We start from the raw sequence: 13,359 nt of genomic DNA on the forward strand, positions 1-13,359 counted from the left end.
ATAGAATTTTGGAAAATTTAATTTGCATTTAATTTAGAAAAAATAAATACCACAAAATATGTTTTCCAAGGTAAGTTAATAAATTCCTATTTTCTGTATTAAAGTTTAAATTAAAAGAAAATCAAATTAAAATAACAATGCTTATATTATTGCTTTGACATAGTGGGTCTCCAGTAGTAATTTGATATTTAAGTTAAAGAAAAGGTATTATATTACTTGGCACTTCAATAAATATGGCCAGTTAGTGGTGTACAGCACACTAAACTTCAAAATCCCTATAATGCTTCAACAATTGTGGAAAAATGTGTTACAAAAATGTATACTTTTAAATACATGTTAGCTGAACACACTTAAATATTTAATGAAGAAATATTGATTTGAGTGGATTAAAATAATTTTGTGTATTATTTTAGATTCTGGACAGTTGTAATTGCAATATTAGAGTACCATATTGGTAGTGACTTGAATTTATTAAAAAACAGGACAAATATCTAGGGAAAATAAAAACTATCTCAAATAAAGATAAATAATCATTAATCTCCTTAAACTCAACTTATGTATCAAATGACTGTAAGTCTTAAGTAATTTCCTCCTGATTACATGTTCCAGTATATTTGTGATATGTTTTTCAAATAATTTACAGCCTGGAAGGGAGAAACCTTTCTGAAGATCATTGGAAACATGATCATTGTTGGTCATCGTAGTTGACCAGTGCATACAGCAGTAAGGGAAAAACAAACTGAAGACTTTCCTTCCTTCCCAATTCCACCACATTCGCCAGTCAGTTTGCTAACCAGAAGTTATTGTTTTTACAGTACATGTGTTTCTATGTTATATTGTAATATTGCTATTAAATATGCATCATTCTGGAAGTCAAATTAATTTACTTTTTAACAGTCTTTTACAATTTACCCCATAACACAAACATCACCCACACACACACATGGACTCATAGATGCATATACAGGCAAAAATGCTGATAATAAAAGATAACTCAGTATCATGTGTAACTTCTACTTCCAGATAGAAGATGAATAAAATTTGGTCCCAAAATTCATTGAAATATTGCTCATAGGTAACTTCATCAGATGAATCCAATTGCTAAAATCTGAACTTTATTGTAACTACAAAAGTTCAAATTCTAACATTTATTTATTTTTAATTTTATAGATTTAGTAAATGTAAGTGCAGTTTTGTTACAAGCGTGTATTGCACAGTGGTGAAGTCTGCACTTTTAGTGTACCTGTTAGCCAAACAGTTTACAATGTACCCAACAGATAAATTTTCTTCCCTCATCCTTCTCACCTCCCCTACGCTTTTTGAGCCTCCAGTATCTATTATTTTACTTGTATGTCCATGTGTACCCATTGATTAAGTCCCACTTATAAGTGAGAACATGTAGTATTCAACTTGTGTTTCAGAGTTATTTCAATGAGGATAATGGCCTCCAGTTCCATCCATGTTGCTGCAAAATACGTGATTTTGTTCTTTTTTATGGTTGAGTAGTATACGCACACATATATGCACATGCATATACACACACACACACACACACACCATGGGATACTACTTTTTATTTATCCAATAATCAACAGAGGATTGGATAAATAAAATGTAATATATATATGTATATGTAATCATATATATACATACACATATATACATACAATGTGATATGTATATATACACCCACATATATACATACAATGTGATATGTATATATATATATACACACACATATGTCACATATGCTTTATATATAGATATCACACACATATATGTCACATTTTATCCAACCCTCTGTTTCTGTTGATGAACACTTAGGGGATTTCATGTCTTACCTATTTTGAATAGTGCTGTGATAAGCATACAGGTGCAGATGTCATTTTGATTTAATGATTTATTTTCAGTTGGGTAGGTACTCAGTAGTGGGATCACTGGATTGAATAGTAGTTCTATTATTAGTTTGTTGAGAAATCTCCATACTGTTTCTTATAAAGATTGCACTAATTCACATTACCACCAACAGTGTATAAGAATTCCCTTTTCTCCACATCTTCACCAACATCTGTTGATTTTTGGCTTTTTAGTAATAGCAATTCTTTCTCATGTAAGATAGTATCTTGTGGTTTTAATTTTTAATTTTTCTGATGATTAGTGATTTAAGCATATTTCATTTTTGTTGGCTGATTTCATGTCTTCTTTCGTGTGATATCTTTTTATGTTCTTTGCCCACTTTTTAATGGGATTATTTGTGTTTTTTTCTTTGTTGAGTTGTTTCAGTTTCTTGTAGATTGTATATATTGGCCATTTATCAGATGCATAATTTGCAAATATTTTCTCCAATTTCATAGGTTATCTGTTTATTTTGTTGATTATTTTACTCTGTGAAAGCTTTTCAGTTTAAGTTTCACTTGTTTATATTTGTTTTTCTTGCATTTGCTTTTGAGAACTTTCTCATAAATTATTTGCCGAGGCCAATGTCTGGAAGAGTTTTTCATAGGTTTTATTCTAAAGTTTTATACTTCTGGGTCTTATATTTAAGTCTTTCATTGATATTGAGTTAATTTTTTATATGGTGAGAGATATGCATCCAGTTTCACTCTTTTGCATATGACTATCCAATTTTTCCAGGACCATTTATTGAATAGGGTATGATTTCCCCATTGTATATTATACCACAATTCTATAGTAACCAAAACAGCATAGTAGTGTTACAAAAGTAGACCTATAGATCAATGGAACATAATAGAGAACCCAGAAATAAATCCAGACATACCTACCATTAACTAATCTTCAATAACTTTTGAAATTTTATATGATGGTTTCCAAACACTTTTTTACATCTTCTAAGCTAGTGTGCTATCTTTCCCACAACAGTAATTCAAGCAACCCCTACAAGCATTTCAGAGTTGGCTCACAAGAAGGTACCATTTACCAACAAAGCTGTTTGCTCTAATATAACAATCTCTGCCTCAGAGTCTCCAACTGATGGCCAGAAGACAGCTAAAGGGGGAATCTGATATATAAGAATAAAAAATGAATAAACACTAACAAAAATGGATGTTTTATTGGATTTCAATGGAAAATCACAACAGAAACACTGTATTTGCCTTACCAGTAATGATGGCTAACCTTTAATAAGTATCCACTATGTACCAGGTTCATTTCAAAGAGTTTGCAATGAGTTAAGAAGTTTAGCAGTCATACACTATGAGGGAAGAAATATTATAATTTTCTTTTTAAAGACAAAGAAATTGAGACAGAGGAGTTCAGTGATTTGCCAGAGGTTATGGTCCTGATAAGTGACAGAGCTAAGTTGCTGGATGCAGAGTCCATACTCTAAGTCTCTGCACTATATGATGTTTGCATGGCAGTAATAGACTGAATCTAAGTACATGTTGCATCCTTTGGACATGGCACCCCCTGTGCAGCCCACCATCGTCCCTCAACTTCTACTTGTCGTTGCCTCACAAGGGTCAGAATAAAGTCTCCATCAGTATACTTGCATTTCTACTTTTCCTATAATGTGTGTGTGTGCATGTGTGTGTATTCACACTATCATACATATAGTGCAACATATATGTGACATATCTACACATATGTATGTGTATATACATATATATATTTTCACATACAGCTTACTGAAATATAAATCAAAAGATTGAGTGCATTTTTAAAGAATGGTAGTGAGCCTACATTGTTCTTTGTGGATGTAAAGAACATTATTACTAACAATATAAGTAAATACTTGCTTTATATTATTAGGAGGCCACTGTTAACACTTGAGTTTGTCGTCTTTTTTTCCATCTTTCTAAATATTTCATTCTCTTATTTAGTAAACATCTTTTTTTTTTCAACATCTTAGAGACCTTCAGTTATATGACCTTTCCCTGAGCCCAAATCTCCTACCACTCTTGGGTTTTATTTTCATTTTTAACAATTTTGTTAAATCTCTAATGGTACTGTTCTTCAGCTATTTCATTTCAGTCACTTCATTCTAGTCCCATTGCACTTATTCTGCACCTACACTGCCAAATCTCACTATTGAAGCAATCCAAAAATTATCTTTTTTTTTTTTTTCCACTTTTGGGTGCCAAACTTACTCCCTTGCCAGATCCAATGGATGACTGAGTCCTGCACTCTAATTGATTTTCCTTTATAAAAAATAATTTTATTACTTCGCAAGCAATTTTGTCTAGATAGTTTGCATCTTAGCTCAAAACCTCACTCCACATTTCCCAGTGGATTGCTAAATACACAGAATTGGTGTCCTATTCTGTAGTCTTGTCCCCTCCTCTTCTTTCACACTGCTGACAGAGTGATCTTTCAAAAATGCATTTGTTTGTTCAACAGCTTGAAACATCTCGTGGCTGTCCGTGGCCTATAGAATGAAGGTCAAATCTTTTAACACCCATTTCATGTTCTGAACTGTCATTCCAGTTTTGCCTACAACAGAAGTCAGTCTCTGTGTATAACACCGATTTGCTCTGTATCTTTAGAATATAAAGACCTCCAGTCTCAATTATACCAACTTTCTTAGTTTTCTAATAGTTCAGCAGTGCTTGTTCCTTTTATAGAAATCTGTGAAAACTGCAAAAATGTATAATATATAGTCTCATTGATATGTAAGCTTTTTCTTTGCAGAACTCCATTGACTTCCTTAGAAAGAAATCACATGCTTATAGATTCTTTCTGTATATTTAATGACAGTGAATTTTTCAGAAAATGAAAATTATGTTTTACTTTAATTTTCTGAGAGTCCATAATTACTTAGAAGCAATTTTTCATATATATATATTTATTATTTTCCTTAATCAAACAATTTGGATCTTCAGAATCTTGAATTGTACTTCTTTGAGGGAGAAATTGTATTTTTTGCCTGGAGTGTAATGAATTTACTATTCAAGTCCATTTATGTATAAGTGGTTAGCTGGGGAAGATTGCTTACATCAAGCCTTGTATGAATGGTGCTTGTGTGTCTGTCATCCGGTTTGCAGCTCTTTAGTCAGGATTGATCTGCCCTAATTCTTACAGTAGGGACCAAAATATAAGAAAGCCCCCGTTAGCACCTCGTAATCAGCCAGATCATTCTATTTTCTGCTCATACAACATACTATTTCCTTCTTTTATTAATTTCCGTAGACTCCAGTTTTACATCTTTCTGCTGAAAATTGACATAAGACCTTTGTGTTTAATTAGCAAGTACAAATTATCTATTCTAGACATCTCACCTTATTCATCTCTCAACATTCTTCTATTTTGTGTCCTAAAGAATGTGACATTTTAATCCTTGACTATTCCTCTAACCTAGAACACGTCCTGGCAAATAGCAGGTGCTCAAAAATATGTTTGAATAAAATGAGCAAATGGAATTCTGAAAGCTCTGGGTAAGATACACTTCTACTGCTTATGGGCTTTTAAGATCTAAACAACGTGAGCTAGTAGCCCTGGAGGAAGTAACAAAATTTTGCCTCTGATGAAAGAGTATTCAACATTTGGTCAACTTTCTTGCATTGTTCCCCAAAACACCTGAGATACGTAAAATGTCGATTATATTATCAAGCAAGATTATTTATATAAAAAATGGTCCGTTATTTATAAATTGTTTCTGGATTGTAAGAGGAACTCTGAACCTTGGTTTTCCCTAAATCCAGTGACTCTTGAAACTGACATGACTGTTATAGGTGTCCTGCATATGTATATGACATTATTATTAATATTTGTTCCTGAGTAGCATAGGAGTTTTAAGCCAGGGCAGATTTTGGATCCTGTCTCCTATACCTGAACTGTCTTGCTCAAGAATAAAAACACACACAGAAAGATTCTTCGGAGGAAGATAACATATTGGTTGTCCAATTATTTCTATAAATATTATTTCAAGTACAACTTCTAGAAGAAAGTACACATAATAAAAACATAGGCAAAAATATGGTATGAGCAGAACTAGCAGAAAAAAGAATCAAATATTTAAATAAAACCTTATGTTAGGATTACAGATATTTAAATAATTTTTTTCTGGATTTAACTCTTAACTTTGGGTTTTGTATAGAGTGAGAGATGGGAGCCTAGTTTTGTTGTTCTTCACATGGATATCCAGTTTTCTCGGCTGGATATTTATTGAATTTATTGAAGAGACTGTTCTTTTCCCCAATAGATGTTCTTGATGCCTTTGTTAAAAATCAGTTGGCTGTAGATGCATAAAATTATTTATGGGTTATCTATTCTGTTCCATTTGTCTATGGGTCTGTTTTAAGGCCAGTACCGTGCTGTTTTGGCTACTATAGCTCTGTAGTATAATTACAGGTCAGGTAATATAATGCTTCTACTTTTGTTCTTTTTGCTCAGGATATCTTTGGCTATTCAGCATCTTTTGTGGTTCCATATGAATTTTAGAATTGTTCTTCTATTTATGTGAAAAACGGTATTTGTATTTTAATAGGGATTGTGTTGAGTCTGTAGATCGTTTTGGGTAGTATGGTCATTTTAACAATATTAATATTTCCAGTCCATAAACTTGGGGTTGTTTTCCATTTTCTATGTGTCTTATTCAATTTCTTTCATCAGTGTTTTATAGTTTTCCTCGTAGAACACACTGTCACCCCACTGGTTAAATTTATTCCTAGGTATTTTTATTTTTCTCAGCAATTGTAAATGGGATTCCTTTCTTGAGTTCTTTTTCAGCTAGTTCATTGTTCTTGTATAGAAATGCTACTGAATGTTTTATGTTGATTTTCTATCCAGCAACTTTAGTGAATTTGTTTATCAGTTCTAAGAGATTTCTTAGTAGTGTCTTTAGGTTTTTCTATATATAAGGCAACATGATCTGAAAACAAGGACGATTTGTCTCCTCTTCAGTTTGGATGCCCTTATTTCTTTTTCTTGCCTAAATACTCTGACCAGGACTTCAATGCTACGTTGAACAGAAGTGGTAAGAGTGGGCTTCCTTATATTCCAGTTCCCCATGTAATATGATGTTAGCTGTGGATTTGTCATATATAACCTTTATTGTGTTGAGCTACTTTCCTTTTATACCTAATTTATTAAGAATCTTTATCATGAAGAAATGTTGAATATTATCAAATACCATTTCTGTATCTTTTGAGATTATCAGCTTTTTGTTCTTTATTCTGTTAATGTGATGTATCATGTTTTGATTTGAATATATTGAAATGTCTTGCATACTTGAGAGAAATTCCACTTGATCATGGTGTATGGTCTTTTTGATGTGCTGTTGGATTTTGTTAGCCAGTATTTTATTAAGAATGTTAGAATCTATGTTCATCAGGGATATTATTCTGCAGCTCTATTTATGGTCATTGTGTCCTTGTCTGGTTTTGGTATCTGTCAGCACTATTCACAATTGCTTCAATATTAAGTTAACCCAAGTGTCCAACAACAAATAAAATAGTAAAGAAAATGAGGTACATATACACAATGGAGTACTATTTAGTCATAAAAAGAATGAAATCCTGTCATTTTCAGCAACATGGATAAAGCTGGAGGAATTTATGTTAAGTGAAATAAACCACGAACAGAAAGTTAAACACAGCATACACAACATATTCTCATTCATATGTGGAAGCCAAAAAATTTGATATCATGGAATTATAGTAGACAGAGGTTACCAGAGATTGGGAAGGGTCAGGGGAAGGGAGCATAGGGAGAGATTTATTAAGGAATAAAACATGGAAGCTAGGAAGGTAAAATAAATTCTAGTGTATTCTATAGCAGTGTAGGATGAATATAGCCAAAAATAGTATGTTATATATTTTCAAAAAGCTAGAAGATAGGATGTTGAATGTCCCAAACATAAAGAGATCTTAAACGTTTGAGATAATGGATATACTGATTACCCTGATCTGATCACTATAATGTTGTATGTATCAAAACTTCACAGCGTACTTCATATACATGTACAATTATTATATGCCAATTACATAATAAATAAAATTTTAAACATTGAAATTCTTAAGCTAAAAACCAGAATGTTACATTTTCTCAGTGGATGGTTTTATAAGAAGATGAAAAGTGGACTAGTAAACTAGAAGTTATGCCGGAAGCTACTGCCCAGAATTTAGCATAGAGAACAAAAATCTGCAGAATAGAAAGATGGTAGAGTCAGATAGTGAGGACAGAGTGAGAAAGCTTATCATACATGTCACTGGAGTCTCAGGGGACAGCAGAGAGAGTGTAATGACGCAGTGTTAATAAAAATAATAGCTGAACATTTTACACATTTTTGAAATACATTAGGAAAAAATTCATGGATTGCAGCAAATACTAATCTAAAATTTCGTAAAAATATCAAAAGCTGACATGTTAAAGTGAAACTTCAGAATTGGACAGGCAAGAGAAAAATCTTAAAAAGTAAATAATTACAAAGATTCTCTATTACATATACAGCTAGGTTTTCAACACAAATATAGGAAGAAAGATAATGGTGAAATGACATAGCCAATGTGTCAAAATAATATAACTGCCAACCTAGAAGTTTCTAACTAGCAAAAATATTTTTCAAGGAAATAGGGGAAACAAAATGATCTTTACATATGCAGTAAGGATTAAGAGGATTAAGAGCACATATTAAATATGTGGATGATTCCACTAATTGATTGTATAAAACAATAATATTGGGCATAATGTTTATTTTTTATATTTATTTATTTATTTATTATTTTACATAATATCTATATAACATTTAGATGTGACAATGTTCTAAATAAGTTATAATATGAATTCATTTTAATCAGAATTATAATCTATAATTTTATAATTAATATACAGCCTGTAAAAACAATGATGCATAAATCAAAAGGACATAAAGGGTAGTAAACTTTTCTAACTTTATGTCACCACCCATGAGAAAAGTAAAAGAGGCAAGTAACATTAGACTTAGGAATTCAAAGATGCATTTTGAAAGTTAAAAGGAAATCGATATAAGAAAAAGAAACTGAAAGGATGTGCATAGCTTCTGAAAAACATAATGGTCATAAAGAGAATAGTTTGAAAATTCTGTAATTATAAAACAAGGCAATGATAACCAATATTAAAATTACAAATAACACACAAAACATCACAAATTAAATTTATAGATTTAAAAAGGAATGTGTTATTTTCCTAAATATGAATGGTCTAAATGTTCTAGTAATAGAATAAAAATTGTCATATTGTATTAAAAATATTCACACTACATATGTATACAAAAATCTTACATTATGAGAATTTAGAAAATTAAAAGTAATGAAAGGTAGTATAAATACAATTACTTATGTGCATTAGAAAACATAGATCATAAAAAGTTTAAAAGTGTCATTTCAAAAAATAAATCTTTCAATAACTCTAACAATACCACCCCCAAAAATAAATACTGACAAATTTTGTACACTCATGGTAAAAGTTAACTTTTTTCAGGAATTAATAGAAGAAACAGAAAAAATGTCATTTTTAATAGAGTTCCAATAACTAATTAACAGGACATAATTACCATGTTATAGAACCCCAAAATCAATAACTATAGAATTTACATTTTCAAGCATAGATACCATATTTTAAAATAAAATTAAATTATCTTATATAGAACATGTTCTATGTAAAGTATTTTTGGATATTAGGAAAAATATTTCAAAATAATATAAGTTACATGGATCCAAAGAAAAAGAAAACCTTAGTGGTAATAAAATATTTTAATTAGTTAATTTATTAATGTTATTGTTTTCTACATTGCTGACTCCCAGATGCACATCTGTTGTTTCAATGTTCTCTCCTACTTGAAACCCTGCGATGGCTTCTGTAACACCTGAAATAATCTCCACAGCCTACAATACCTTTTATGAACGTCCACCTGCTACAAATCCAACCCCATTTTCAGTCATACTCCCTATCACTCCAACACAGTTGGAGCAATCTCATTGCTAGTAATCTCCTTTTAGGGCTTTGCACATGTTTACCTGAAACCTTTCCCCTTGGACTATCATGTTCACAGTTCCCATTTTCATTATTAATCTTAATGTACCATATTTCCTTCATAGTTATTATTACCTAATTTATTACATGCTTATGAGTTTTCATTTTAGACTCCTTTTCCACTATGATTTAAATTCTAAAATGACAGGGACATTAGTTCTTGTTTTGTTTTGTTTTAAATCTGTGATCTAGAACAAACCTTGGTATCTGATGACAGGTAGAGGCTTAATATAGGTCACGTGGTTCAGTTCTGAACAATCATGTCTAATCGCTATTGGAGAAAGTTTTCTTCATTATTTTGGGGGTAATTTCCTACCCCACATGCTTTCTGTTATCTGCTGGAATTTCAAACAGAGAACTGGCTTTTTGGACCTCATTGGCTCACTACTAAGTTGCCCTTAAGCATTTTCCATCCTGCTGCCAATTCTGCTAATTTGCTTTTTTTTTTTTAATTTAGTAATCAGAATGTTCATATCCACCATTTTATTTATGTTTTTGTAACTTTAAAGAGCAATAGCTAAATAGTAAATCCTGTAGAAGAAATTGTGCCATTCCAATATAAGTCTTCCCTATTCAAACTCAGCTTTATTTCCACTGTGTCACAAGTTTATAATATTTGCCCAAATACTTAAGTCATAGGAATGATTCATCTTTCTCTTATCACATTTCCTTTTCCTTCAGTGAAAACCTGGTAATCCCTAGACAGGTTGATCTAAATGTATAGGGATAGATTTCAGGAGTGACTGCTATAATTTCACCTGAAATAGTTAAATAGTTGATTCCAGGTATATAGTTTACAAAAGGATTCCATAACTGCCTTCCTGGAGAGGCCCTAAAAACGTGTCTGACCAGTTTCCCATTCTCTCGCAACTTCTTAGTATAAGGAGATTCTCAGTATCTAGGGATGATAGGTGGGAATTGAACAATGAGAACACATGGACACAGGAAGGGGAACGTCACACTCCGGGGACTGTTGTGGGGAGGGGGGAGGGACAGCATTAGGAGATATACGTAATGCTAAATGACGAGTTAATGGGTGCAGCACACCAACATGGCACGTGGATAGATATGTGACAAACCTGCACATTGTGCACATGTACCCTAAAACTTAAAAGTATAATAATAATAATAATAAAATTTAAAAAAGCATTTTTACATTATTCAAGCACTTGACAATTAACGTGTCTCACATACATCATATATGAATTGATTTCGTATCTTTACAGAGTTGCCTTACGAAATAATCTGAGGTCTCATCAGTACTCATTTCTGAATTCTGTCAGAAATGAGCCAAATAGATCAGGTTGTATATTTACTGTCACTCACTTTTGCCTTTCCTTTATGTGTGCCAGAAACTCAAATTTTCTCTACAGTTTAGTACATTTTCAAGATTGCAGCTTATTTTAGGATTGCAAAAGCTCTTTTTCTGACTATTCTAGTTAATGAGAGGTCCCTTGTTCCTCAGTCTTCTCAAGATTGTATCTAAACTCTTGTACACTTAAAAATGTCAAATAATAGAAAAAATCACTTATTGGAAAATATCATCTCAATGCAGATGTATGTGATAGCATATTAACTTTATTCACCTACTTATTCAATAAATATTATGTATCCACTAACTATTCAAGGATTAAGCATGCAACAGGTAACAATAGTAGGTTCCTGTTGTGACATTTGTTGTATAGAAGATGAGGCAAGAAAGCAAGTAATTACAACACAATTTGATAAGTGCCACTATAGGGGTAAACACAGGCTTGGGTAGCCAGATCAGAGCCACCCCATCTAGTCTTAGGGAAATAAGCAACAACATCCCTAAGAAAATAATGTATAAAAATAAAACTAAAGTGGAATAGAGTTATCCCAGCAGAAAGAAATTGAAATTAGAGGTACTGCCATAGGTAAATGAGGGATGATGACAGAGGTTGTGTTGTGTTGTGTTTGAGTAATTGCACATCAGTAAATAGGGCAACAGGTAAAGCAGGGAGATTAACAAGACAAAATTGGAGATGCAAGCATGAGCCAATAAATGGACAATTTTTACATTATTTGAATGAATTAAGTCTATAAGTTAAAAATGATGCAAAGTCTTCAAAGCTTTTCAAGTATTGGGGTCACGCAACCAAAGTGGAAATTCTGAGTGACAACTCTCTGTAATGTGGAAATATCGTACAGGGGAAGCACCCTGAGGCAATTCAGGTCACATGTGATTATTGACTAAAACCATTCCATGGGAATGAGAGGTAGAAAGACAGAGAGATGGATTTGAAAAGTTTTAGAATGTAGTGGCAATAAGACTTGGCAATTGATCAACACTGAAAGTCAGAATTTGGATAAAATTTCTAGAATGTTGGATCAACCCGAATCAGGTGTAGTCAAGAAAGTCTGAAACAGATGTTCAAATTGCTGCACATCACATCAAAGACGCAATGTAGTACCACTCTTTGACTAAGAATGAGAATATGACAAAAGAACGAGTACAAAAGTGCAAAATACAGTTAATCACCCAAATGTCAGTCCTAAATAAAGGGCATCATTTAGACACCTGACATGACAGGAAGAGAGCCTTGTTTTGTCAGAGTCTTATAGTTCCCATGAGATGCTTTCAGGCAGTTACCAAAACCTATTGCCGTATTGGCCTTGAATTCTCCCTAATGGATGCCATTCAGTTACTGTTCTCTGATCACTCTGACAGAAAATTGAAGTCTGAAGAGACCTTGTTTGTTTGTCCTTTAATATCCAAGGGAGCAGCATGCTTCATGTTCCATCTGTGAATCATCTTTATTTTAATCAGTATCTCTTACATAAGCTAAAAGAGAAATTGATTGAAGCTGTTACTTTGCTGGCAAAGTGCAATTTTTTGTTTGCAAAAACCTCTGGAGAAAAATATGCTTTCTGCAAAGACATAAGCAGAACAGTTACCTATGTGTTATCTACACATTTTGTTATTGCTTTCAACAGCATATCTCACAAAGTGATCGTGATGGTTAATTTTAGGTGTCAACTTGACTGGCTGAAAGAATACCCAGGGAACAGGTAAAGCAGCATGACTTCTCGTTGTGTCTGTGAGGGCGTTTCCAAAGGAGATTGGCATGGGAGTCAGGGGACTTAGTGGGGAAGATTCACCTTCAATGTGGAAAGATCCCATCCAATTAGCCAGGGGCCTGAATAGAAAAAGGCAGAGAAAAGGTGATTTTCTTTCTCTTGGGGTTGAGACACTCTTCTTTTCCTTCCCTTGGACATCAGAAATCCAGGCTTTCCAGCCTTTAGACTCCAGGACTTACACCAGTGGTCCCCAGGGTTTTCAGGCCTTTGGCCTTGGACTGAGAATTACACCATTGACTTCCCTGGTTCTGAGGCTTTTGGACTTGGACAGAGCCATGCTACTGGCATCCC

The sequence above is a fragment of the Symphalangus syndactylus genome, chromosome 10 (genome assembly GCF_028878055.3).
Source record: "Symphalangus syndactylus isolate Jambi chromosome 10, NHGRI_mSymSyn1-v2.1_pri, whole genome shotgun sequence".
NCBI lineage: Eukaryota > Metazoa > Chordata > Mammalia > Primates > Hylobatidae > Symphalangus > Symphalangus syndactylus.